At 37.6% G+C, this 13,657-nt stretch overlaps 1 protein-coding gene across 1 annotated transcript in view; it reads right to left on the bottom strand.

Moving 5' to 3' along the window:
* Window positions 1–12,208, bottom strand: part of UNC13C (unc-13 homolog C) — a 612,072-nt gene extending 599,864 nt beyond the window's left edge. Inside the window, 1 exon segment of the mRNA XM_032342611.1 lies at window positions 11,540–12,208. The gene's annotated coding sequence lies outside the window, so the exon portion shown is untranslated.
* Window positions 12,209–13,657: the final 1,449 nt, after the last annotated feature.

Below are 13,657 nucleotides of genomic sequence, written 5' to 3'. Positions count from 1 at the left end.
TGTGGGATAATTATCTGCATGTTTGGAATAATCTAAAGAGCTCCAAATAAGTAAGGATATGAGACACAAAACAGGTGTGCTTTAATAGAGAGAAGAATCTACACACACACACACACACACATACACACACACTTCAGGATGGTAAACTGGGTTAAGGTAAGGAACCAAATACTCATAGTAGTCATGGCTTATTTACCTTTTGGGCAAATTGGCCTATTCTCCCTCTATGAGTTCTCCCATATTGACGTAATCTGTACCTCATTATCCTGCTTAGGGATAGTAGACAAGATCACTGAAAGAAATGGGAATATAATCTTAGACTTTTCAGCCCAATTCTTCCTCTGATATCCATATTATGACAGGGCCAAAGAGCTCTGCCTCAACTGAGATGCAGGGCTATGGCAGTGTTACATTTCAGCACCTACGACAGGTCTTTTTAACCACAGAAGACAAAATGACCACCTTGTCCATTTTTAAAAAAAAAATTCAATTATGAATCAATATAAGCAAGTTTACATTCAAAAAATAGGTAACTCAATGGAGTGATACTTACTTTACAAAAATAGTTAGCAACTTTTCCAGAAAATAAAAAGCCAGTTCTCTAGAGAATTTAACATTGATATTACCTTGCAGATATTTTGGAAACACAGATGGTGTATAAATTAAGAAATACCAGAACACATAATCAGAAATAATCTTCCCTTTGGTTTTTATTTGGCTGTATTTGTAATAGTAAAGAAAAAAAACCAACCAACAAACAGTTTCTACATGGCAGAGTAAGTGAAACACAAGATCCTATATTAGCCAAAGAAGAAACCTATCGATTTAATGGCATAAGGAATTACAGTTTTTTTTAAAGATTTTGTTTATTTGACAGAGATCACAAGTAGGCAGAGAGGCAGACAGAGAGACTGGGGAAGAAAGCTCCCTGCTGAGCAGAGAGCCTGATGTGGGGCTTGATCCCAGGCTTGATCCCAGGCTTGATCCCAGGCTTGATCCCAGGACCCTGGGGTCATGACCTGAGCTGAAGGCAGAGGCTTAACCCACAGAGCCACCCAGGCACCCCTAGGAATTACAGTTTTAATTTAAGGCCTTTGTCCTGCCTTGATGTCTTTAGGAATTGTTTGGACTAATGTTTTGTTTCTTTGTTTTTTGTTTTTCTATTTTTATCTCTGAATTTTCTATGAGGCTGTTACTTCAGACAGAAACCAAGAGAGATGGCTTAATATTTTTTTTTAACAATTAAGCAATACTTATTAATCAGAATTTGTTGACAATTTTCCAAGATTGTAATTGAGGTTACATAACCTTGCCTTCATTGATAAATGCAAATTGAGTCACAGTGTTCAGGTGGGAAATATCTGATCAAAATTTAGAAGGGATGTATTTATTTAACACCCAGAATATTGAACCATATGCTTACATTAGAGAAACAGCTCAAGGTACTCTGTAAGGTTCTCATTTACACCAAGCGTGTTATGTTTCTATGTCTCCCCTCCCCAATAAGGCTGTAAGTCTCACCTTTGACAGTCCTGCATAACCCTGTTACCTCCACAGTGATCTACACAGAATAGGTTACTGGTGACGTTGAAATGAAAAATATATTCAGGAGGAATCTAACTCACTATACATTTGAATTGCAATTAAAAAAAACTTTAAAAAATATTGACAGTATGGATTTATCAATATTTTCTTCATTCACCCAATAATATTTATTGAACACCAGGTAGGTGACTTATACTAGGTTTAGGGGATACTATAGTTTCTTCTCTCTGTAAGATCAATAGAAATGGAGAAAGTTATTTAAGCAAGCAATTTCAATAAGTAATAGTATTTTCCTTCTAATTATTTCCATCAAAAAGCGACTCCTTGCTGCATACCCTGTAAAATTCAGACCTATCAAGAGCCCTCCTTCTCGCTATATATTCTCTGCTCTCTCAAGACATGTCTTTACCTCTTTGCTTGAAGAGAATGTACTTTCACTTCCTCTTCCCCAGACCATCACTGTTTCAGTGTGGAACATTCTAATTCACTTCTCCCATTTATAGCTCATATTTAGCCCACATTCACTACTTTGGCAGCCCCCCTTAATCCACTTCTTATATAACAATTGTGTTCACCTTTCCCTCTCACAATAGATGTAAGAGCTTTGGATGGCAAGTGCCCTTTTTTATTCATTTCCTCATTCTTCCTATAGGGCCTAGCCAAGTCCCAAAAAGCTTCTTAGATATCAACAAAAACAGCTTTCTGATCTCCACTCACAACCTTATGTCCTTTTGCCCCACAAGGATTCCCTCTGACTGGAATATTCTCTCTGACCAATAATCATAGTCTCTACCACCCCATCTTCTTTAAAATATCAATAAAAACTCTTTTAGGCATTATGTTTTGTTATTAATGATGTCCAACACAGGTATTTGTTGCATTGTATCCATCAGAATCATTTTCATTCACCAGGTCTTTTTTTTTTTTCTCTTCAACTAATATATGTAAGTATTCCACCAGTTTGGCAGTGAGAATGATGGCCCATGTCTTGCTCTCACAGAAGTCGCAATCCAGTGAAGAATAGAAAAGAAGATAGGTACAGACATTACCAGTTAAGACCAGACTAGACAGTGAGGGAGACAAAAGTCAAGAAAGCCAAACCTTTTAGCCTCTGCACAGGCAACCACACATTAAAGCCACACAGACACATCTTGTCTAAAACTGAACTTGCTTCACCTCTGCAAAAGTTGCTTACAGCTCTGTAACTAACCCAGAAGGAATCCCCTAGACTCCAAATGTTTTATAGCTCATCTAATTAGGACAAAGGCAGCAGCTCAAGAAACAGGATATATACCTCCCAGTCAGAATGGTACAGGAGCTGTCCCTCAGGCTGCCTAAGGCATACAGCAAGAACAGAAAATATAAACACAGTCATTCTGGCATGCTGGGATTTCTGAAACATGAATTTTGCAGACATGTTTCAAATCCAAACTTAATTTTCTCCTATTGTTTGTGACACTTTGGCCCTAACTTTTGTATCCATTTGCTAAGGTTTCAGGACTCTCAGACAAATTTCAGTAGTGATAGTGATCTAAACAAAATATTATTATTATAAACCTGCTAATATTCAGAAGTATTAAAAATGTACTGCTTTCATGCATAGAGCTGATATTCAAGTTTCCCTCCAGTAGAATTCTGGCTTGGAATTGCTTTCTGAGAAAAAAAGATGGATTTTGCATAACATTAATTCCTTTTCCATTCCTCTTGAGACCAACTGTTTCCTCTTACAGTATGACATGCTGGGAACCAGTCTGTGATCTTGATATGGAATATTTTCCTTAACACTAATAATCAATCTATATAAGAGTTAACTTACTTTCCAAAGGTTATTTCTACTATGTCTCAAAACAAATTAGCATTCTAATTATCCAGCCACCTCTCATCATTAACATTGTGTTATTTAACTAAATATGAAATGCCTACTTATCTAAAATATCTACTTACCAAATAATTAGAAAATATTAAATAAAGACCAATTATGCTAAACATAACTTAATATTTTATAACATGAAAAGTGCTAAGGGGAAGGCTTGGAAATCTTCCAAGCTGTCATAATGAATATATATCATTGTACAGTATTACAGACATAAGATGACATCTTAATCTTTAAGTAGTATCGTCACCTACAAATATCTATTTATTCCATTTATTCTTGTTCCAAAGTTACTGGCATAAACTAATTATGTTCACTAATGTTTTAATTCTTCATAAATAAGAGTTTACAGTATCTCTCCATGAGATTGCAAATTGCTTGGTTTTTTCATTCATTAATATTTACAGACATATAGTAACAAATTTCTTTGCATAAAAATGTAAACAAGCTTTACTTTTTGGTCCATTTCCAAGTGGTATTAAGTAGTACTGGAAATTATCTTCTACGAGTTTCAGATAACCAAACTAAAAGGTTGAGTTCACGATAAAAATGGAGATAATTTGTGGATTAACTGAGAAATAGTTGAAAAACAGCCACCCAGAAACTATAACTACTATGACATGTATCTTCTTGGTGTTCCTATAATTTCTTTAAAACCCTATCTAGAGTTTTATAATTCTAATTTGACATTTGAAATTTGTTTCACATCTTGTGAACTTTTTCAAATTTTCCTCATTCTAAGAAACATCTTCATTCTCACGGAAGGAAGCTCTGTATACCAAACACAGCAATCAGCAAACAGTATCTTTTAGTATCTTTCAAACATTCAGCAAATAGTATCTGAAGCGCAGGCAACTGGAACCAACTAAGAGAAATTCTTCAAGGCTTAAAGTGCCAAGTACATTAAGAGAAAGTTAACAAGGAACATTGAAACTCACAAAGAACACTTACAAAGTTGGGCTCAAGTTTTCTTTCAGTTGGTTCTAGAGTTCACCATACTTTTCCCCTAATAGGCAGCCTCTTTCCTTACCATCATTACTGAGAATTTAAAGATTTCAAGCTCAACCAAGGAATGAGGGCAGATTTTTGCTCAGGATCCCCATTCACTCTTTTTTGGGGAAATTTTCCTCCAAAATGAAATATTGCAAATAAAAGTACCCGGGGATAAAAATATATGTTTATAAAAAATAAAAAATAAAAAAAATTAAAAAAAATTAAAAAGTACTTTTTTAAAGATTAAAAAAAAAAAAAAAGTACCTGTCTGTAATTAACCATATTGCCTCCAATGTCAGAATTAACAGATGTCCTAAGAATTCCTTTCAAAAACTAAAAAACACCATTGGAAACTCTGTGGGTTTCATTCCACAATTGTGTCTATTGCTGAATTTTTGGAATCTAGAACACAAAGCAGGAACCAGGACGATAAAAACCAATAAAGTGGACACAAGTTGGATGTGCTACAGTAGTAAGCAAGGAGCCACAGACCACATTCTAGATTATCAGGGAAGATTTAGATCAAAAGAAGGAAAGATATGGGACCCAGAGTTAACAAGGGAAGTATTATTACTAGAGACATCAAAGAGTGGGAAGACATACAACAGATCAAATTGACATGGATCTATAATGTGACACGGTTCTGACCTACGTGAAGTCTGGCAGGCATCTCCCCTGATATTAATCATTCATCTCCCACCTCTCTTAAAGGTACACTTCTGCCTTTTAGTGGTTCTGTTCATGAACTACATGGGCACTTGATCCTGACATCTGCTGTAGAGCTATCGAGGGCCTCCTGAAGAATGAGGATAAATCAGAGGTCACCGGTCATACTCTAATCTCTCTGTTTACTTCCAGAAGCATTTTGAAGTGGTAGACTCTTCACGAAATCTCTATCAGCTATAATACTGAAAGTCATTAAGACTTAACTGCTTCGTAATTCTATGAAAACCATATATAAGAATATTGGAATTTCAGGGCCTTGAATTTCATAAAAAATAGGTGTTCAAAGCTATTGCTATTTGTTCTAAATGTAGTTGCTAAGGTAATTATTATCTTAGGTCACAGAGAGGCTTATATTTTTCCTTCTGATATTTTTTCTTTTGGCTATTTCTTACTTTGTATACTAGTCTCTCTCCTTCCCTTTCTAGTCTCTCCTCTAATATCATTATAGAGTTCACATTAAATATAGAAATAAAGAGATTTACTGAGTGCCCACCTTCTATACGTAAAGTAGTGAGGAATATGAACATAACTACAATTAATGATAGCTAGTATTCTTTAGGCACTTTCTATGATTTTATTTATTCTCATAAAAACTCTTTGAAGCAATGCTCTTTATGGTGCCCTTATTTTCTGATTGAGGAGTTAAAACAGAAATTTTGATTAACTTGCCAAAGTTTACTCAGATCAAGTACTTGATTGGTTTATAGGATTGCTAAAACATTTTTTAACATTACATGGAATAATAAATGTCTAAATTATACGTTGAGACCAAAAGAGAAATCTCATAAGAAAGTATATGATGAATTAGCAAATGAATTTTGCAAATATCTTGATACTATAGAATTGTATAAAATTTCAGTATTTGGGAACTGTGCATGGTCTGTTTAATCAGGTCAGAGACTCGGTAAGGAACCGAAAGAGAATAAAGCTGGCAGTCTGGTATCTGGTTGTAAAAGAGGTTTTATGTTTTGTTTCTTTCTTTCTTTTTTTCAAATCTAAGTAGTTTAGGATTTTATATACAATGTGGTATCCTTGAAAGTTCTTGAACAGAGAGTGACACATGCCACGATCAAGGCATTTTTTAGGACAATGAATCTGGCAGTAGTTTGCAGAACAGATGCTCAGAGGAGAGGCTCATAAAGATGGAACAATTGTAAGATCGACGTAGTTTTTTACTCATAAAGACGTAAGAACTTGAATTAAGGTGGAAGGAGGAAAGAAGACATGGCTAGGAATGATGTACCAAAGAGAAAACAAGATTGGTCATTGAATATAGGTCATGAGGAAGAATGAGGCAGTGCAAATGACTGAAGATTTGAGTCTGGGAGATAGGCAAGCAGGAAAAGAAGCGGTTTGGGGAAAACTGGGTTTGAATCTCCTCGCTTTGGTGAGACATAGACTGCAAATCCCCTTAATGCGGTATTAGAGGCCACTAAAGAAATTCAGTTCACCAGAACAAAGAGTAGACAGAGGATCAAAAGAATGCCCCTACTCAAGGCTAGAGGGAAACAGCAACTGATGTATGCATTTATTATAACTTTTTGTATTTATTTATCAGGCTTTATGTTTTATTTACTATTTATTATTTATTTATTTGAGAGACAGCGATTACAAGTAGGCAGAGAGACAGACAGAAAGAGAGGGGGACACAGGCTCCCCGTGGAGAAGAGAACCCAATGCAAGGCTCAATCCCAGGACCCCGGGATCATGACCTTAGCTGAAGGCAGAGGCTTAACCCACTGAGCCACCCTAGTGCCCCTCTTATTTACTATTAAAAAAAAAAAATAAAGATGTTCTACACCTACTGTCCAGTAACATTGTGATAATTTATTGTGTATTTAGCACTATCTTTTAATCCTATCAATTACTTTCCAAGAAGCAACCAGAATTAAATTCTTACATATCGGAAGTTAATCCACATATTTGGCCTCCTGTCAATCAACCTTTTTTGCAATCAAAAAGGAAATGAGAGAGCCCTGCAATCCCCTTCTAGCATGCTCTTACAAGTGTGCCCATCCAAAGGGGAAGACAGCTGAAAGAAGAGACAACAAACTCACTCAAATGACTGAGCATGCACATGCCCTCTGATTTTAAAAGCATTCAATAAAATTGTACTATGAATAACGCTAATAAAGTGAGCAGATAAGTACCTGAATACTATTTGTTTCTTGTAACGAAATGACAGCACTTCACATCTATCAAAGTTGCAGCCAATATTTTATGACTCACAACTATAAGGCTGTATATAAAATATACAGTTTCATGGAATATGATTAAGCCAATACTTATCATTGCCCCATTACGTGAAGGAAAGCAAGTTGATAAATTCTGTAAGAATCCCAACAGGATTAACACTGCTTCTTCAGCTTGTCAGGCAGGAGTTGAGATTTATAAACCTCTACCCTTGAAGGAAGCAAGCTAGATTCAAGTAATTCTGTAGTTACCTGTCAAACACAGTCAACTCCATGCAATCTGCATTATGTAGATTTTATAGAATTTCTGAGTTTGAGAACTGGGTCTTCATGAGCATCAAAGTCTTTTACAGATGAGAAAACCAGTGCTTAGAAAATGACAGCCCCAGTTTACCCAGTCAGTTGGAAAATGAACCAAAATTCGACTAACTATAGTATTTTCTACTAGAGAGCCAAAAGCATGGGACTCTGGTTAGAATGCATGCATTAATTCTTTATTTTCATCTGATTGGCAATTTTTAGTAAATGGTTCTAATACAGCAATCATTTAGGGTTTTTTTTATTTTAATTTTTTTTTCTAGTTACGTACCACTTAATAATGACATGATTTTAAACATGGCTATTCTTTCTCCAGTGTTTCTAGAAGCGGATCAACAGCACCCCCCTCAGAATCACACCTCAATGATTGTGCCCAAGTCATCAGTTCTTCTATCTATAAGACAGAAATCATCATCCCTATCTGAAAGCTACACTTTTGCTTTTTTTCCCCCCCTTTAGTTCTAACGTGCCTAGAAAAGCTACTTCTGGAGTACCTTATTTCAACTTATGAAACACATGAAGCAACATATTTTCATTCAAAATATTTTTTCTGTCTATCAAGAATGTATGTACTGCACTTAGATTCTCAAAAGCCAGAATGCTCAAAAGAAGAGTATATTTTACCTTGAACATAGGTCTTAGACCAAGGAAGACTGGCTGTTGAGAATAGAGACAGGCTGAAGGGGAAGTTGTAAAAGTCTAAGGAAGACAGGAAAATATTTCAGAATACCCACCTTCTCTGGTCACTTTTTAAAACTACTTTGAAAGCCCTGAGTATTATTCATAATGTTGAGTTTATAGCTTGATAACCAGTATTTATCTCTGCAAAATACTTTAACTCAGTATGCAGGAAAAATAATATAAAACATTTCCCCCATTGAGATTATATTTTCTATATGCTGAGGCTAAACTACGGAATAAGGATATGCAAGACACAGGAAACATTTATGCTTCTTGGATCACAACCATTTTCACAAGAGAAGGAGAAATGATTCCATGTATTTTCATTTCTACTTCTCCTCTGAAGGACTTTTGAGCTAGAGATTAGAAGACCACCTGACTTCCTAACTATGCCTTCAAATCCTACAAGTAGAACAAACCACTGCTGAGCCATCAGATATCATGGCTCCACAGATATCATAGAACTGAGCCCTCTGTCTTCCGCACACTCAAAAGCTTCACAAATTGAGAGGGCTATTAATAAATACCCCCCTTCTTTGAGCTGGAAGGGAACTGGAGCTTAGCCACACAAGCACAGAACACTTACGATCCAAAATGGATTTGCAATGATAAAAAAAAAAAAATCACAACAAATGATGTAAATTTAATTGCTTGACTTTGCAATTATTGCTTGACTGGAATTATCTTAAAGGTATTATCAGATACACTGGTATTGCATATAAACCATAAGACATTCAGAAAGTGGCTTATCTGTAAGACTGTGTGTTAGAAACAATTTCGGTGTGTATTTAAAGTTCCAAAAATTTCCAGCTGAAAAGCAGGCACATTTTTCTCAGGTGGGAACATAATTCCCACATTTCAAAAGTCCAGGGGAAAGCCCTTCCCTGATAAAGACTATGCTCAGGATGGAAAGAATGAAGGACAGAACAGAAGCTGATGGTATTAAAACTGGAAGACAGTGTACAGGTGGCATAATGTCTCAGGAAACTGATGGTAGGGATGTCACATTGCATTAGCTGAATAGATCAAAAGATGAAAGTGCATGGAGCATTGGGAAAAAGATATTATCGTACCAAAAGTTCACTGATATTCAAAATCACAGATTTGCCCTGTATCAGCAAAGACACGAAGGCCATTCTGTTCTCAAGTCTCTCTCTCTCTCTCTCTCTCTCTCTCTCTCTCTCTCACACACACACACACACACACACACACACTTTGTATAATTTGTCTTCCAAAGGGGAATCATCACAGTTGTCATCTCCATGGACTCTTAAGTCTGGGTACCACATACTTCACTGCTCCATATTTAAAGACTGGCAACCACAGAGAGGTGTTAGATGGCCAAGGAAGGGAAACAGTTTACCTTGTTAACGATAAGCACATGGTGAGTAAATTCTCTACATTTTACGTAGCACATGGTGATCACAATTTCCAGAAGAGCTTCCCAAATCTCTATAATGGAAACCTGACAATAAACAATCATGCTAGGAAATAAGCCCATACCTGCTAATTCACCATCAAAACCATGTTCACAATTCTACTGAAGTTACACTCGTTACAGAATTCTCTTGTGGTCTCAATGGGCAGCTTTGATTCTGAGAGTTCCAACTAGTCTTTTAAAGAATCTCATCTCAGTTTATTTAGTAGTTTGAAAAGTGACCATTCGATGGATTTAGTAAAATAACTGTAGCATCATTGCTATAGTGTTTCATCTACAGATATTTTAATACTTTTCATAGAGGATGTCAAAATACTAATGAATGCCAACTCAACCTTTTACCCACCTTTCAAATCACTCTTGTTGCCCAGGAATTCCTTATAGTTACTTACCATACTTTGGTATTATTGTTATTTTAATAATGTGTGGAGTTTTGAAACACCTGATTTACCCATTTCTCTCTCTCTCTCTCTCTTTTTTTTTTTTTGTATGGCCCAATTTAGTACTCTGGATCACTAACATTTGGCAAAAATGAGGTTTTGGTTTTAAAAGAGCAGGATAGTGATTTACTTTGCAGTATGCATAAATTACAATTTAAAATTCATTATTTCTACTTCATTTTGACTTTCAAGTCCTAAGAAAATAACACCAACAATAATTTTAAGTCAGATTCTAGAGCTTTGGCATTAACTCTTTGTTATTAACACTTAAAAATCTACATTTTGATATATACAGAAACGTAACAAACTTTCTCATTCTCTTATTTCTCCCCTCCAGTAAAACTCATTGAATTTAAATACATGTATGTTTAATTTATTGCCAGTTGTACCCAATTTTATGAAAATAATGTACTGAAGTGTAAAAGACAGCAAGATTTTTTAAAGCATATTTACTATTAACTCAGAAATGAGATAAACTTACATTCTTAGCTTTTTAAAGAAATGCAGAATATTTCCAAAAACTCATTTTTATGTGTGTTATCCACCCACCTCTTTCCTGTTTCTCTTTAAAGCCTAATAAGGAAAATTGACTTTAAGCTCTGTCATTTCAGCCTAAGGTACTAAAGGCAGCCAACATTACTATTGTTGCCATATCTGTCTTTCTCTTTATTATACAAGTATATCGATGATGTAATTGCAGAAGTTAGGGTTTCCTCGAGGTGTTGGAGCACAAGGATTTTTTTAGACTGCCTCTTTCAGCCCCATAGAACAATTGTGAAACGGAACCAAGTATACAATTTAAGCAATTCATCTCTTGAAAGCAAATCTGCAGGATCTTCATCTTGATCAAGAGCTGGAAATGCAGAACCACTAGTTAAGCTCAATTTGCTCCAGACTGATGCTGAGCTGGAAAAACACTTCAGGGACATCGTGCTTGTCCATGGCATTTTGGCTTTTAACCCCTTCTTAGAAGCCCTCAACTTTTCTGTTTGGCTCTAATTGTATCCCCAAAGCCAGGGGATTAGGAAATATCCCAGCCTTTTACCCCAGCCCTGTTTGTCCGTGAGCCAATATTCCTCTGAAAGTTGAGTGGAAACTAAGCAATCATTCATCATTCTGCATTTAAAATAAAGCAGCGATTGAGAAGTTCGTGATCCCACACTGAGCCACCCATATTAGAAACATTGAAGAGCTGAACATGTACAAATGCATCTACTACACTAGGAGAACCCCCAAGGTTGTGATTCAAAGTGGCAAACAAAAATAAACAAGAAAATACAGACACAAATTTACATGCAGATGAGGCAGCGCATACAGGGAGAAGAGAACATACCTGAGGGATTCTCCTTTAAAAAAAAAAAAATGGTCCACACCAGCTGGGCTGTTTCTCCCCTCCTTTCGGAGTGTATATGTTTTCCTTTCAGGAAGAACACTTGGAATCCTGTTTCCAGTCTGCTTTCCTTTATTCAGCCACCAATACTTAGAGCAGGAGAGGAGGCTGTATCCCAGCGATCAAGTGCAATCAGGCGTGCCTTTGGTCTGCAACGGTGTCTGTTCTTGTTAATTCTACCGTGCTCCCGGGCGGCAGCCTCCAAAGCAATTTTACAACTTAGCTGCTGGCATAGAACTGCCTTTCACTCTCCTCATTGCCAAATTCCTTCGGCAGCTCGTTTCTCACCCCTGTCTCTAAGAAAGCAAAACGGGCAGTCTCCCGTGCGTTGAGGAGCGCCAAGGTTCATCAACAATTGAGGCGAAGAGGCATCACGGCTAAGTGCGTGCAGGGAACTTCGCACAGCGCAGCCCCGGCGGCGGCTGCTTTGGGGAATGCAGCACAGACGCTGCGATCCCCCAGCCTCCTCTGCCCAGAGCGCCTGGACTCCCTCTGCTGCCGCCCCTGCTGCCGCACAGAGCAGCTCCTCCTGGCTGAGCCACACCAGCCCCTGCTCACGGGAGATGCATCGCTGGCGCTGCCAGGTGTGGCGGCGTCACCACCGCACTGACAGCTAACTGTGGGGTGCAGCTTCATCGCTGGGGAAAACGCCTGGACGCCTGAACTCCTCAGCCTTTTTTTTTTTTAAATCTCGGAGTGATGACCTAGGAGACAATTGTACGGCCAGTTCCGCTAGCCCTGTGTGCAGCCTCTTTGATAACATGGATAATTTAATAATTACCGGTTTGGACGTAGCTGGCTGTGCTCGGAATCATGAAAAGTACACTGCACACAGTATAATTCCCAAAAAGCTACTGAGAGGCAGCTAGCAGGACCCTGTGTTTGGAGAGCGGAGAAGCTGGTATCTCATCCCAGATGGTTTTCTCCTTTTTTAACCTGTCAAAAGCCATTTGAAGGTGATTCTTGAAAAAAAAAAAAATGTGAATTAAAGACACATACACAAAGTGGGAAATGGAAAACTTACTGTGATGCAAAGGGTTTGCTTCTCACTTAGAAATAACGCCTTCCCATTTGATGTTAATGTTCTAAAGATCTGGCTAGGAGTTGGATGGGCTGCTTTCTTCTTTAGTTTTACTGAGTCGAGGAGGTGGAGGGAGTAACAGCTCCCACTTTCCATCAATAAAGCATTTTCTATCCTCTAACCCTCCTGTTGAAACAAACAAACAAAAAAAAGTACTGGATCTTTAAATAGAGGCTTAAAGAAGCTCAGGTCCTAGAATAATTTACAGATTTTAGGCTGCATCTGGTCTGTTGGCTCTCTTCTGTCTCCTTTTCCCTGTCTTTAAGAAAATAGATGGATGTTTCCAGGACTGAAAAAGAGTCAACTATTATTAGTTGAGATCGAACAGGAGAAGAAACATACACGTGGATTTGTGTGGCATTTTTCAGTACATTTAAGGATGACTATGCCGTGACCAACTTTAGAATTGACTCTACCTTACCTAAATATTTAATATATAATAACGGACAGCAAAATGAACAGCTAAGCCTGATAGAGCATTTTTGGCAAAAACTTGCAGCGAAACACATTCCACCCACTATCCTGTGACAACCAATAAATAGTTATCTCTGTGATTAAAAATAATTCTCCCCTATTTAACACAATCTATGGACCAGGTGCCAACCGCTGAGCACCCCCACCACCACCACCACCATCCATTCCCAGCTCTCAGCCCCACCTTTAGCTCACAGCAGCACAGCTTCCTCAACCTGCTGCTCAAGTGACTGTTAATGGACTTGAGCAGCTGCTCAAGGTCTAATGAGCTGCATCTGGGGCTCACAGTGGGGCAGGGCGAACCCTGCCTTCAATAGCACCAGAGCAGTGAGCAGGACAAAGCTCTGCTGCCCCCGGCTGTAAGCACTCAAGAGTAGCACAAGGGAAACTGACAGACCTAAAAGTAGATGAGACAAGAAAACTGGATGTTTTTATACAGAAAAATTCAGGCTAGCCAGTACACGGTTTTGAAGAATGCCTTCAAAACACAGAGGGAAGAACACCTA

Source organism: Mustela erminea, chromosome 5 (assembly GCF_009829155.1).
Source record: "Mustela erminea isolate mMusErm1 chromosome 5, mMusErm1.Pri, whole genome shotgun sequence".
NCBI lineage: Eukaryota > Metazoa > Chordata > Mammalia > Carnivora > Mustelidae > Mustela > Mustela erminea.
The sequence above is the reverse complement of the archived record's forward strand: the minus strand, read 5'-3'. Positions and strand labels throughout refer to the sequence as shown.